This window comes from Emys orbicularis, chromosome 2 (genome assembly GCF_028017835.1).
Source record: "Emys orbicularis isolate rEmyOrb1 chromosome 2, rEmyOrb1.hap1, whole genome shotgun sequence".
Taxonomy (NCBI): domain Eukaryota; kingdom Metazoa; phylum Chordata; order Testudines; family Emydidae; genus Emys; species Emys orbicularis.
This window is the reverse complement of record NC_088684.1, coordinates 292,989,118-293,002,257: the sequence shown is the minus strand read 5'-3', so window position 1 is coordinate 293,002,257 and position 13,140 is coordinate 292,989,118. Positions and strand designations below refer to the sequence as shown.

The 13,140-nt window shown below is 50.5% G+C and overlaps 1 protein-coding gene across 1 annotated transcript in view; it reads left to right on the top strand.

Moving 5' to 3' along the window:
• Positions 1-1,293: 1,293 nt before the first annotated feature.
• The window catches only part of SNAP47 (synaptosome associated protein 47), a 38,757-nt gene continuing 26,910 nt past the window's right edge, over positions 1,294-13,140 (top strand). The window contains exon 1 of the mRNA XM_065399091.1: positions 1,294-1,357. The gene's annotated coding sequence lies outside the window, so the exon portion shown is untranslated. The remainder of the gene's footprint in view (positions 1,358-13,140) is intronic.

Below are 13,140 nucleotides of genomic sequence, written 5' to 3'. Positions count from 1 at the left end.
ACCTCGATCGAAGGGCTACGTTACAAACAAATCACAGTAACCAAAGCCTATATTCTTGTAGATCTTTCATGTCCATGGTAGATAGTCTAGTTACATGTTCATATTAAATTATTCCCATGCTTTTGCTTGGCATTCTCAATGGGTCGCAGAAGAGAACGGCCACTTGCCTGTTTCTAGAAATAAACAGCAGACATGTTCATTTCAGTGGGGTTCTCTCCCCAGATCTGTGAATACAAAGCGAAGCTTCTTTTGCAAGCAAAAAAGTAAATAAAATGTGTCCAATTCTAAGCTGATCAGACTGTAAAGAAAACACTAAGCAGGATAGTTTTATAAGGTTAGACCCTGCAGGAATCAAGCTGGGCACCCTGCACCGCTCTGTCTGCTGCAGACGGACAGGCAGCTCCCAATCATTAAAAAATAATGAGGTAGTTGAGAGGGAACAGGGAGTGATAGCAGCGATGCCTGGGAGAAATGAGACAGATGATGGGGCAGGGAAGGCACCTCCCCATACCCCCAAACTCCCCTTAATCCCAGCATCTAAAGGGAAACCCGAGAGCCTGAAACTCACCCCTAAGCCCCACCCTGAGAGAGACCCCAGCAGACGGGAAGTGAGGGTCCAGGCCCCTGCTATCAGGGGCAGGGGGCGAGGGCCCCTGGAGAAGAGGGGAAATCCGGGCTCCTGCTATCGGGAAAGTTGGACGGGCTCCGGGCTCCCCGCTATGGGGGGGCAAGAGCCCCCGGGATGGGAGATGCAGCATCCCAGCTATTGGGGGGGGGGGTGAGGGGCCCCGGAAGGGGGGGTCCGGGTTCCCCACTATGGGGGGGATGAGGGGACCCGGGATGGGGGGGCGGGTTTCCCGCTATAGGGGGGGATGAGGGGACCCGGGATGGGGGGGCGGGTTTCCCGGCTATAGGGTTGATGAGGGGAGCCGGGATGGGGGGGCGGGTTCCCCGCTATGGGGGGGGTGAGGGACCCCGGGAAGGGGGATGCGGCGTCTCAGCTCGGGGGGGGGGGGGGTGAGGGGACCGACCGGTCACGCACCCTGGGCTCGCCGCTACCCGGACGCATTATGGCGACGCACGCACCCGTGACCCGGCTCGCGAGGTCCGGGCGCGGGGAAGGCGAGGAGGGGGCAGGAAGGCTCGGGCGGGGAACCCGGACTGCGCCTGCGCCTGGCGAGCGGGTCTCGGGAAGGCCGGAACCTGGACGCGGGGCCGCACGTTCACGGGGGGAGAGAAATCGGGGAGGACGGGGTGGGGCCGGCTCGGCCAATGGAAGTTCGCGGCGGGCGCAGGCGCGGAGGGTAGCAGCGGCGTAGTTGGGCTGAGTAGAACCCGGCCCCTTTCCCTGGCGGAGGTGAGTCGTTCCTGCCTGGCGTGGGGGAAGGGCTTTGTGCCCCCCTCCCCACGGCCGCTTTGTCAGAGGGGAGCGGACAGATCCCTGCTGGGGCCACTGGCGGGCAGCCTGGGGGGGGCACTTCGTGTCGGGGGGCAGCGGGTGTGGAGGGCCCCCTGGGCGTGGGGGCCGCTGCGGGGGGGGCAGCGGGGTGTGGAGGGCCCCTAGGCGTGGGGGCCGCTGCGGGGGGGGCAGCGGGGCGTGGGGGCCCCCTTGGCGTGGGGGCAGCGGGGCGTGGGGGCCCCCTTGGCGTGGGGGCAGCGGGGCGTGGGGGCCCCCTTGGCGTGGGGGCAGCGGGGCGTGGGGGCCCCCTTGGCGTGGGGGCAGCGGGGCGTGGGGGCCCCCTTGGCGTGGGGGCAGCGGGGCGTGGGGGCCCCCTTGGCGTGGGGGCAGCGGGGCGTGGGGGCCCCCTTGGCGTGGGGGCCGCTGCGGGGGGGGGCAGCGGGGTGTGGAGGGCCCCCTTGGCGTGGGGGCCGCTGCGGGGGGGGCAGCGGGGTGTGGAGGGCCCCCTTGGCGTGGGGGCCGCTGCGGGGGGGGGCAGCGGGGTGTGGAGGGCCCCCTAGGCGTGGGGGCCGCTGCGGGGGGGGGCAGCGGGGTGTGGAGGGCCCCCTAGGCGTGGGGGCCGCTGCGGGGGGGGGGCAGCGGGGTGTGGAGGGCCCCCTAGGCGTGGGGGCCGCTGCGGGGGGGGGGCAGCGGGGTGTGGAGGGCCCCCTAGGCGTGGGGGCCGCTGCGGGGGGGGGCAGCGGGGTGTGGAGGGCCCCCTAGGCGTGGGGGCCGCTGCGGGGGGGGGCAGCGGGGTGTGGAGGGCCCCCTAGGCGTGGGGGCCGCTGCGGGGGGGGGCAGCGGGGTGTGGAGGGCCCCCTAGGCGTGGGGGCCGCTGCGGGGGGGGGGCAGCGGGGTGTGGAGGGCCCCCTAGGCGTGGGGGCCGCTGCGGGGGGGGGGCAGCGGGGTGTGGAGGGCCCCCTAGGCGTGGGGGCCGCTGCGGGGGGGGGCAGCGGGGTGTGGAGGGCCCCCTAGGCGTGGGGGCCGCTGCGGGGGGGGGGCAGCGGGGTGTGGAGGGCCCCCTAGGCGTGGGGGCCGCTGCGGGGGGGGGCAGCGGGGTGTGGAGGGCCCCCTAGGCGTGGGGGCCGCTGCGGGGGGGGGCAGCGGGGTGTGGAGGGCCCCCTAGGCGTGGGGGCCGCTGCGGGGGGGGGGCAGCGGGGTGTGGAGGGCCCCCTAGGCGTGGGGGCCGCTGCGGGGGGGGCAGCGGGGTGTGGAGGGCCCCCTAGGCGTGGGGGCCGCTGCGGGGGGGGGGCAGCGGGGTGTGGAGGGCCCCCTAGGCGTGGGGGCCGCTGCGGGGGGGGGCAGCGGGGTGTGGAGGGCCCCCTAGGCGTGGGGGCCGCTGCGGGGGGGGGCAGCGGGGTGTGGAGGGCCCCCTAGGCGTGGGGGCCGCTGCGGGGGGGCCAGCGGGGTGTGGAGGGCCCCCTAGGCGTGGGGGGCGCTGCGGGGGGGGGCAGCGGGGTGTGGAGGGCCCCCTAGGCGGGGGGGGCGCTGCGGGGGGGGCCCTAGGCCGGGGGCCCGTGGCGGGGGGGGTGGAGGCCCCCCTAGGCGTGGGGGCCGCTGCATAGGGCAGCGGAGTGTGGAAGGCCCCGGAGGCGTGGCAGGGGGGAATGCTGGATGTGGGGTGACAGTATGAAGCATTTCAGAATAGCCTGTCCATGATACTAACCTGGGCAGAAGCTTCAAACATCAGTGAAGCCAGAAGCGCAATAGCGGTACCAAGAGAGGTTTGAAATATGAGTGGGCAACTGAAGATTAGTCATCTTGGAAAATGCAGCTAATTCTTTGTGTGTGGGGGGGGGAATTCCTGAGAAATTCATTCAGTGGGAGAAAGAAGAGTGGGATGCTCTAACGCTGGGAATGGCGGGGGAAGGCACGTGGAAAGTGGATGCTAAACTATGCAGGAGTTAACAGTGTGATGTAACAGCATGTGTAGAAGCATGATGTCACAGACTGGGGAAAATTAGAAACACTTGTCACTTACATAATGCTTTTCAGGTGATGATCTCAATGCATTTTACAAAAGAGGGAGCATCACCTCATCCTCATCATCTCAGCAGAAACTGAGTCAGAGAGAGGTTAAGGGACATGCCTAAGACTACACAGTAATATTGGTGGCAGAGCCAGAAATAGAATCCAGGTCTCTTGGCTCCCAGTCCGGTATCCTACCCCCTGGATCACACACAGGTCTTGTGCAACTGCATCTGGAATATCACATTCAGTTCTGGGTGCTACAATCCTAGAAAAATATTGACACATTGGTAGGAGTTCAGAAAAGAACAACAAAACTAATTGGGGGGCCAGGAAAGATTGAAAGAGTGAAAAATGTGACTTGATTAAGTGGTGATTAAAGGATTGGGGAGAGACATGATGATGTACAGATATTTAAAGGGTTAAAATATGAGGGTGGAATGGAATTTAGTTTGATACTCAGGGATATAACTAGGAGTAATGAAATTAAAAGAGGTGTGGGGGAGGGGGGACGTATTCTGAAGCCAAGCAAAGGTTCCTAGCAGTGGGATGTGTCAGGCTGTGGAATATTCTCCCTGAGTAAAAGCAGAAGTACCATTGCTTGGGATATTTAAAACTAGAGTTACAAGACACTAGCAAATACAGTGTGAGAAACAAACACAGCTGGTTTCTGGGGGACCGGGGGGAGGAGGGCACCGCGGGCCAGATGAAATTAACCAACAGGCCCAATCCGGCCTGCGGGCTGTAGGTTACCCACCCCTGACCTAACAGTATCTACACAGGGGCTTAGGTTGACTTAACTACATTGCACAGAGTGTGACATTTTTCACAGCCCTGAGCGATGGAGTTAAGCTGTCCCAACTTCAGTGTAGACCAGGCCTGTGAGGGAAGAAGAGGGTGAAGCAAACAGACCCTCTGCAGAGGGCAGAGTAAGTCAGAATAGTCAATGGTTTTGACAGGGATGTCCAAATGTCCCTGCTTTGGCTGCTTCTCCGGCTGGCTCCTGAGTCCTCTCTGCAGGGCACTGCTTGGGTCTTAGGGCCCCCCTAGAGGGGGGGGGGGCAAGGAGGGGTTTGTCTCTGCTGCACAGTTCTGGGTGTAGGGGAGTGCCAGGACAAGGGTGGCCCTGGCTGGGCTCTGTTTTCTCCAGTCTCTGTTTTGGCTGCTTCTGGTCGTACCAGGTGGAGTATCTGGCTGGCTCTTAGCTGTTCAGGAGAAGTAATCGCAGCTCACCACTGGCATAGCCACTGTAAACAGTTTATGGCTGGAACAGTATGTTTAAATATGTTTAATTCCTTCCCCTCCAGCATTCCGTCCCTTGCTCTCTCTTTTCTTTTTCTTTTTTTTTTTGGGGGGGGGGGGCAGGCAGGTCTGTCCTCCTGTGCTAATCAGGCTTCTTGAAGTCTTGGCTTCAACTGTTATGTAATATTGTGTGCTATTAAATAGTGGCCACATTCTGTGCGGTTGGTGGCTTCATTGTTGAATGAAATAATTCCTGACTGACTAGTTTATATACCATTTACATTTCTAGAGCACGTTGGGATCCTCTGAGACGACAAAGCCTGCTATAGAACGAAGATGATTAATATTAAGCATATTATGGGGAAAATGCATATGCAATAGCTGTGGAAAATTACAGTTTCCAAAGTCACCATTAGTAATAGATCCTTGCTTGTGCATTCTGTCGTCAGACACAGAGAGAAACTGACTAGCAAGGTAAAAAATGTATAGCCCTCGATGAGTCAAGTCATGTGACCCAAGAATACATAGCATATGTAAATCCCCAGTAGCTGATTGTTTTCTTCTACTGGAGAGAGAGAGAGGAGTTCTGTCAGGTGTCTGCCTTATGTCAAGAGTTAAAGAATAAAGACACTAGTAAGCATTTATCATTAGACTTTTTCTTTTTGGTATCAGGTGTAGTAGGATTTTGCCCTTTCCACAGTTCATTTGTTTTTTGCTTTGGGCATTAAGAAATAGAGAAAACAAACAATAACAAAAACTAACTTGCTGTCTTGAATACAAAGGACAAACTTAAAAAGATAGCAACCCTGAGGCTGCCTGAGAATCCTGAATCTGCAGACAGAGGTAAATAACTTGATATATAATATTTATTATTCCAGTTATGGTGGCACGGTTGAAAGACCATAGTTAAGGTTGCATCAGAGATTTTAGTTTAATTATGTATAGGATCTGGGAGAAAATGTTGTTTGAATGGGAAGCTATTGGATGTTTACAGTGAGAGGAAGGATGGTCTTATGGACTTTTTCCCAAACCCTAGAAGTGGTTCATGTCCAGTCTGAGATCTGGCAAAAGTTTAGAGTCAGTTGCTTTATTCAAAACTATCCTTACGTTCCTATAGACAGAATGCGAAGAAGGGCCATACCAAACAGTAGGAGGATGCATTATTACTAACCAGGCCTGACAACTGAGAAACAGCTTGCTCCAGTGGGTGGGGCACAGGGCTGGGAGTTGGAAAACCTTGGTTATTTTTCAGGCTCTGCCACAAACTTCCTAGGTGATCTTGGGCAAGTCTCTTAATGGTTCTGTACCTTGGTTTCCTCATCTGTAAAATGGGGCTGATATCCCCTTACTTAACGGAGGTGTTGTGAGAAGTGTATTAGTATTTGTGGTAGACAAGGTGGCTGAGGTAATATATTTTATTAATATTGTTATATCTTCTAGACTTTGGTCCGCTAAAAGATATTACTTCACCTACCTTGTCTCTCTGATATGATTGTTAATATTTTTTGGGGCAGAAGCTAAGTACTATGTAACTATTTTATTTATTTTAATTTTTTAAAATAAGTACTTACAGGTGAATGCCAGAATGGTAAATAGTCTCAGTCATTTAAATAAATAGTAATAGAGAGGGTAAAAAACACATCTTTGTCTTTAAATTGTTGTTCAAACTGTAATTAAGGGTATACAGTCTATTTGAAATCTAGTCAATTTCAAAAAGTTAGGCCTGGTTTACACTTAAAAATTATACCAGTCAGTTAGGGGTGTTATTGTTTTTGTTTTGTTTAACTAACTTCAGGGAACCAACATAATGTTATAACTGTGCTTATACTAGCACACCTTATGTCTGTTCCCCAAACAAACTTAATCTATACCAGTATAAATACTTCTATATTGGTAGAACTGCTTCCACGTCTTGAGGGTTTTGCTGATTTAACTGTACTGGCAAAACCCTTAGTGTTAGGTGCTGCACCTGCTCTGGGGTATCCCTGCTAATTTTTGTAGTTTTACCGTCACACTTCACTGTTCTTTAAAAATATTTTTCTCATCCATCTTTCTGTGCGAAAGACCCTCACAAACAAAAGAAAATGACTGTCTATACATAGGAAACAATAAAATTGACTAAGCACAAAGTGGTGTCATGCCCAGAGTAAACAAACTAGAAAAACCGATAAATACGTTGGTGTTTTTTTTCTCTTCAAACCTTTCAGGTATAAATCTAATGTATTAGATATAACAATAGTAAATAAAAAATGTCTTGAGATAATTCTTTCTAAGTCTCACAGTACTCTTGTGAAGTAGAGAAATATCACCAATTTATAGGTGGAGAAACGGAGGCAAAATGTTTTAGCAACTTGTTCAAGTCACACAGCAAATCAGTGGCATATCTAGCTAGAAGTCATTGCTCCTAGTTTTCAGCCTTGTGATTGGTCTGCTGGCTAACCCTCCCTATATTTACTGGATTTTCTTGTTTATTTTGGCCTCAGCCCCAAAAGTAGCTGACTTAAAGTTGTTGTAAAGGAGATACTGTGATGTGTGTGTAGGATTGTAATCCTGCTAGGACAAACAGTTACAATTCCAAACATACATCTTGCAAACATCTGCTATGGGCTGGATTCTGGTGCCCTTACTCACATTGTTTTCAGTGCGGCTACCTGTGGAGTAAGGTACTAAACTTGAGTGTGTCAGAATCTGGCCCTGTGTGAGTAGTCCTTATGCAAATAGGCCCGTTGATATAAATGTGATTAGTAATTTGAGTAACCAAGGTTAGATCCACAGGTAGGAATGTCCATGCCAGGGGTGTATATGAATGTACAGTATGTGCTTAGATATACAAGATCTGGTGACTAGTTGTAGCATGCGGGCCATAGGAGAATCAGACTGATGACATTCAAAGCAAGAAGATCGTTAACTTTTTGTCTCGTATTAGAATTCCTGAAAATTCTCACAAGGGGAAGCAGATCACAGTTGAAATCAAACTAGTCATTAGTGTCACAGCATAAATTGCTGTCTAGATTAATCTGATTTTGGAGGCTACCCAGTGTAAATAACCTAACCTTTCATTGCTTACAGCAAATAAAGTACCATAGTACCTTAAGCCTGTGTTGCAACCCTGAGGATCTGTAATTTTTGTTATGATACATCGGACTTCAATAAGATAATTAATACATGAGCATTTAAATCGCTATTATTCAGTCCCTGCTCACAAGAAGTAATATAAGTAAGGAACACAATGTGGCTGTTATAGAACTTGTGGAATGTACAAATTCATACAATTTGAGCATTAAAATTCTGGGGGAATGAAATAAATTTAAAGAGGAACAAGGTGCGTCACAGGACAAAAGAAAGCAGCAGAGGACTACAGGAGAGGAGATGGTCCAAGTGTATTTTTGGAAGCTGTGTTCTTCTCTCCCTCTCTCCTTTTCCTCCAAACACGTGTGCACTAAAGTTACGATTCCAACTTTGAGTTTTTGACATGAACAAACCATTCTTCAGGGATACGATTTAATCAGAGTCCCTTGCTGGACTTACAGATAGCACCATAAAATTGATGATGATTCTTGCTATTCTGACATCATAAATTGCCAGTGAAGTTTGGGTAGTCACTGGACCCACAGGTCAAGTGATATTACCGTAGTCCAAAATTCTGCAGCTAAAACATTTTGTGCTACTCCTCCCGTATTGGAACATTGTTGGGTCCCCTAGTGTCTCCTCAGAGCCTCTTCCCACACCTCTGCCCCTTAGTGTTGCCCGCCTTTAGTCCATATGCGTGTTCAGAAGGCAAAGCTGATACAGCAACTACATTCTGTCACATTTTGTTTAACAGCTTTGCCCACCGGTCCTGAGCTCTTTGAGGGCCAGAGTGGCCTCTTTTCAACTCGGTGTGCTTGGCTTTTGTATTCCAGCAGGATACATTTAAGTGTGGATTATTATAATTCTATTATTGCATAGAATAAATTGTAGGCATCATAATGACGGCTGTATTAGTCCCTTGGTCATCTCCGGTTTCATGGAGAACATAAAAGCGCTGAAAAAAATCACTTTCTGCCAGTTATTCTCTGACCAGATTCAGAGAAAAGCCCGACAGGTGTAGATGTGATCAAGGTCAAGTAATTCCTTTTATGCTCATGACAAGCATGTGTGTTGTGTAATGGGTGTCAGGTTCTAGAACCTTGCGCAAAGATGCGGAGCTGTTTAGATGGCTCATCCTGGCGGTCAGACCAGGTGAATCCTGTTCACTCTAACTCAGTTTATAAAAGGTTTAGGTTAAATGTCCCTGTAGGCTAAGGCAGGAGTGGGCAAACTTTTTGGCCCGAGGGCCATATCTGGGTATGGAAATTGTATGGCGGGCCATGGATGCTCACGGAATTGGGGTTGGGGTGCGGGAGGGGGTGAGGGCTGTGGCTGGGGGTATGGGCTCTCCAGAGTGGGGCCAGGAACGAGGAGTTCAGGGTGTGGGAGGGGGCTCCAGGCTGGGGCAGGGGGCTGAGGTGAGGGCTCCGGCTGGAGGTGCGAGCTCTGGGGTAGGGCTCGGGATGAGGGATTTGGGGTGTAAGAGGGTGTTCCAGGCTAGGACCGAGGGGTTCAGAGGGCGGGAGGGAGATCAGGGCTGGGGCAGGGGGTTGAGGCATGGGGGGTGGGTGGGTGAGGGCTCTGGGGTGGGGCCAGAAATGAGGAGTTCAGGGTACGGGAGGGGGCTGCAGGCTGGGGCAGGGGGTTGCAGTTTGGAGGGAGGTGACGGCTGGAGCTTTGCGAACAGGGGCTGGAGCTTTGCGAACAGGGGCTGGAGCTTTGCGAACAGGGGCTGCTAACAGGGAGTTTCGCAAGGGAGTTTAGAAGGGGAGTGGGAAGGGAGTGGGAGTCCCTCGCCAGCCGTAACCCCATCCCCGTGGCCCCCCCCTAAAACCTATAAACCAAACCACATTCCAAAACTCCCTTCTGTAAACCACCCTTTCACTAACTAGGATACAATGCAGGCAGAAGCCCAGCAGCAGAGTGGGGGCTATCCAGTTTATTGCACCAACTGTTGCATGTATGATTACCTGCCCTGTGGGTGGGTGGCGTATGTGTGCAGTCGGTGCAAGGAGCTCCTGGCCCTCAGAGACCATGTACGGACTTTGGAGGCCAGGGTGGCGGAACTGGAGGAGCTGAGAGAGGCAGAGAGGTATGTTGATGAGGCTTTCCGGGACACTGTAGAATTGTCCCACCTCCGCTTAGACAGCACCTGTGCTGTTAAGGAGGAAGAAGGGCCCAGGGAAGTAGAGCAGTCAATGGGAGCAGAGGGAAACTTTCCCGTAGTTGGGACCCTCCTTCCAGATGGTTCTGGGGTTGCCTCTCGCACTGAGGTTGCCTCTCCGGGGGAGGGAACTCCAGTTTCTAGGAAAAGGCAGGTGTTAGTAATGGGAGATTCGATTATTAGAAATGTAGATAGCTGGGTCTGTGATGACCGGGAGAACCGTATGGTGACTTGCCTGCCTGGTGCGAAGGTTGCGGATCTCTTGAGGCATCTAGATAGACTTATGTGTAGTGCTGGGGAGGAGCCGGTGGTCGTGGTACATGTAGGTACCAATGACATAGGGAAGGGTAGGAGAGATGTCCTGGAAGCCAAATTTAGGCTGCTAGGGAAGAGACTGAAATCCAGGACCTCTATGGTGGCATTTTCAGAAATGCTCCCAGTTCCACGCGCAGGGCCAGGTAGGCAGGCAGAGCTTCAGAGTCTCAATGCGTGGATGAGACGATGGTGTAGAGAGGAGGGGTTCACGTTCATTAGGAACTGGGGAAACTTCTGGGATGGGAGGAGCCTATACAGGAGAGATGGGCTCCACCTAAACCAAAGTGGAACCAGACTGCTGGCACTAAACATTAAAAAGGTTGTAGAGCAGTTTTTAAACTAGGAGATGGGGGAAAGCCGACTGCTGCAGAGGAGCGTGTGGATCGGACACAGACTTCTCTTAGGGGAGAGTCTGATGATAGAGAATCTCCAGGTTATAGTCAGGAGCAGAGGACTGAAAAGTATAATGTAAGGGCCGGATCAGATGATAAACAGTCACATAAAAAAGAATCTGGCACATCAGAAAAAGGCAGGCTAATAAACAGGGACAAGTTTTTAAAGTGCTTGTACACAAATGCCAGAAGTCTAAATAATAAGATGGGTGAACTAGAGTGCCTTGTGATAAAGGAGGATATAGATATAATAGGCATCACAGAAACCTGGTGGACTGAGAGCAATCAATGGGACACAATCATTCCGGGGTACAAAATATATCGGAAGGACAGAACAGGCTGTGCAGGGGGAGGAGTGGCACTATATGTTAAAGAAAGTGTAGATTCAAATGAAGTAAAAATCTTAAGCGAATCCACAGGTTCCATAGAGTCTCTATGGATAGAAATTTCATGCTCTAGTAAAAATATAACATTAGGGATCTATTATCGACCACCTGACCAGGACAGTAATAGTGATGATGAAATGCTAAGGGAAATTAGAGAGGCTATCAAAATTAAGAACCCAATAATAGTGGGGGATTTCAATTATCCCCATATTGACTGGGAACATTTCACTTCAGGACGAAATGCAGAGATAAAATTTCTCGATACTTTAAATGACTGCTTCATGGAGCAGCTGGTACGGGAACCCACAAGGGGAGAGGCGACTCTAGATTTAATCCTGAGTGGAGCGCAGGAGCTGGTCCAAGAGGTAACTATAGCGGGACCGCTTGGAAATAGTGACCATAATACAATAGCATTCAACATCCCTGTGGTGGGAAGAACACCTCAACGGCCCAACACTGTGGCCTTTAATTTCAAAAGGGGGAACTATACAAAAATGAGGGGGTTAGTTAGACAAAAGTTAAAAGGTACAGTGACTAAAGTGAAATCCCTGCAAGTTGCGTGGGCCCTTTTTAAAGACACCATAATAGAGGCTCAACTTCAATGTATACCCCAAATTAAGAAAAACAGTAAAAGAACTAAAAAAGAGCCACCGTGGCTTAACAACCATGTAAAAGAAGCAGTGAGAGATAAAAAGACTTCCTTTAAAAAGTGGAAGTCAAATCCTAGTGAGGCAAATAGAAAGGAGCACAAACACTGCCAACTTAAGTGCAAGAGTGTAATAAGAAAAGCCAAAGAGGAGTTTGAAGAACGGCTAGCCAAAAACTCCAAAGGTAATAACAAAATGTTTTTTAAGTACATCAGAAGCAGGAAGCCTGCTAAACAACCAGTGGGGCCCCTTGACGATGAAAATACAAAAGGAGCGCTTAAAGATGATAAAGTCATTGCGGAGAAACTAAATGGATTCTTTGCTTCAGTCTTCACGGCTGAGGATGTTAGGGAGATTCCCAAACCTGAGCTGGCTTTTGTAGGTGACAAATCTGAGGAATTGTCACAGGTTGAAGTATCACTAGAGGAGGTTTTGGAATTAATTGATAAACTCAACATTAACAAGTCACTGGGACCAGATGGCATTCACCCAAGAGTTCTGAAAGAACTCAAATGTGAAGTTGCGGAACTATTAACTAAGGTTTGTAACCTGTCCTTTAAATCGGCTTCGGTACCCAATGACTGGAAGTTAGCTAATGTAACGCCAATATTTAAAAAGGGCTCTAGGGGTGATCCCAGCAATTACAGACCGGTAAGTCTAACGTCGGTACCGGGCAAATTAGTTGAAACAATAGTAAAGAACAAAATTGTCAGACACATAGAAAAACATAAACTCTTGAGCAATAGTCAACATGATTTCTGTAAAGGGAAATCGTGTCTTACTAATCTATTAGAGTTCTTTGAAGGGGTCAACAAACATGTGGACAAGGGGGATCCGGTGGACATAGTGTACTTAGATTTCCAGAAAGCCTTTGACAAGGTCCCTCACCAAAGGCTCTTACGTAAATTAAGCTGTCATGGGATAAAAGGGAAGGTCCTTTCATGGATTGAGAACTGGTTAAAGGACAGGGAACAAAGGGTAGGAATTAATGGTAAATTCTCAGAATGGAGAGGGGTAACTAGTGGTGTTCCCCAAGGGTCAATCCTAGGACCAATCCTATTCAATTTATTCATAAATGATCTGGAGAAAGGGGTAAACAATGAGGTGGCAAAGTTTGCAGATGATACTAAACTACTCAAGATAGTTAAGACCAAAGCAGATTGTGAAGAACTTCAAAAAGATCTCACAAAACTAAGTGATTGGGCAGCAAAATGGCAAATGAAATTTAATGTGGATAAATGTAAAGTAATGCACATTGGAAAAAATAACCCCAACTATACATACAACATGATGGGGGCTAATTTAGCTACAACGAGTCAGGAAAAAGATCTTGGCGTCATCGTGGATAGTTCTCTAAAGATGTCCACGCAGTGTGCAGAGGCGGTCAAAAAAGCAAACAGGATGTTAGGAATCATTAAAAAGGGGATAGAGAATAAGACTGAGAATATATTATTGCCCTTATATAAATCCATGGTACGCCCACATCTCGAATACTGTGTACAGATGTGGTCTCCTCACC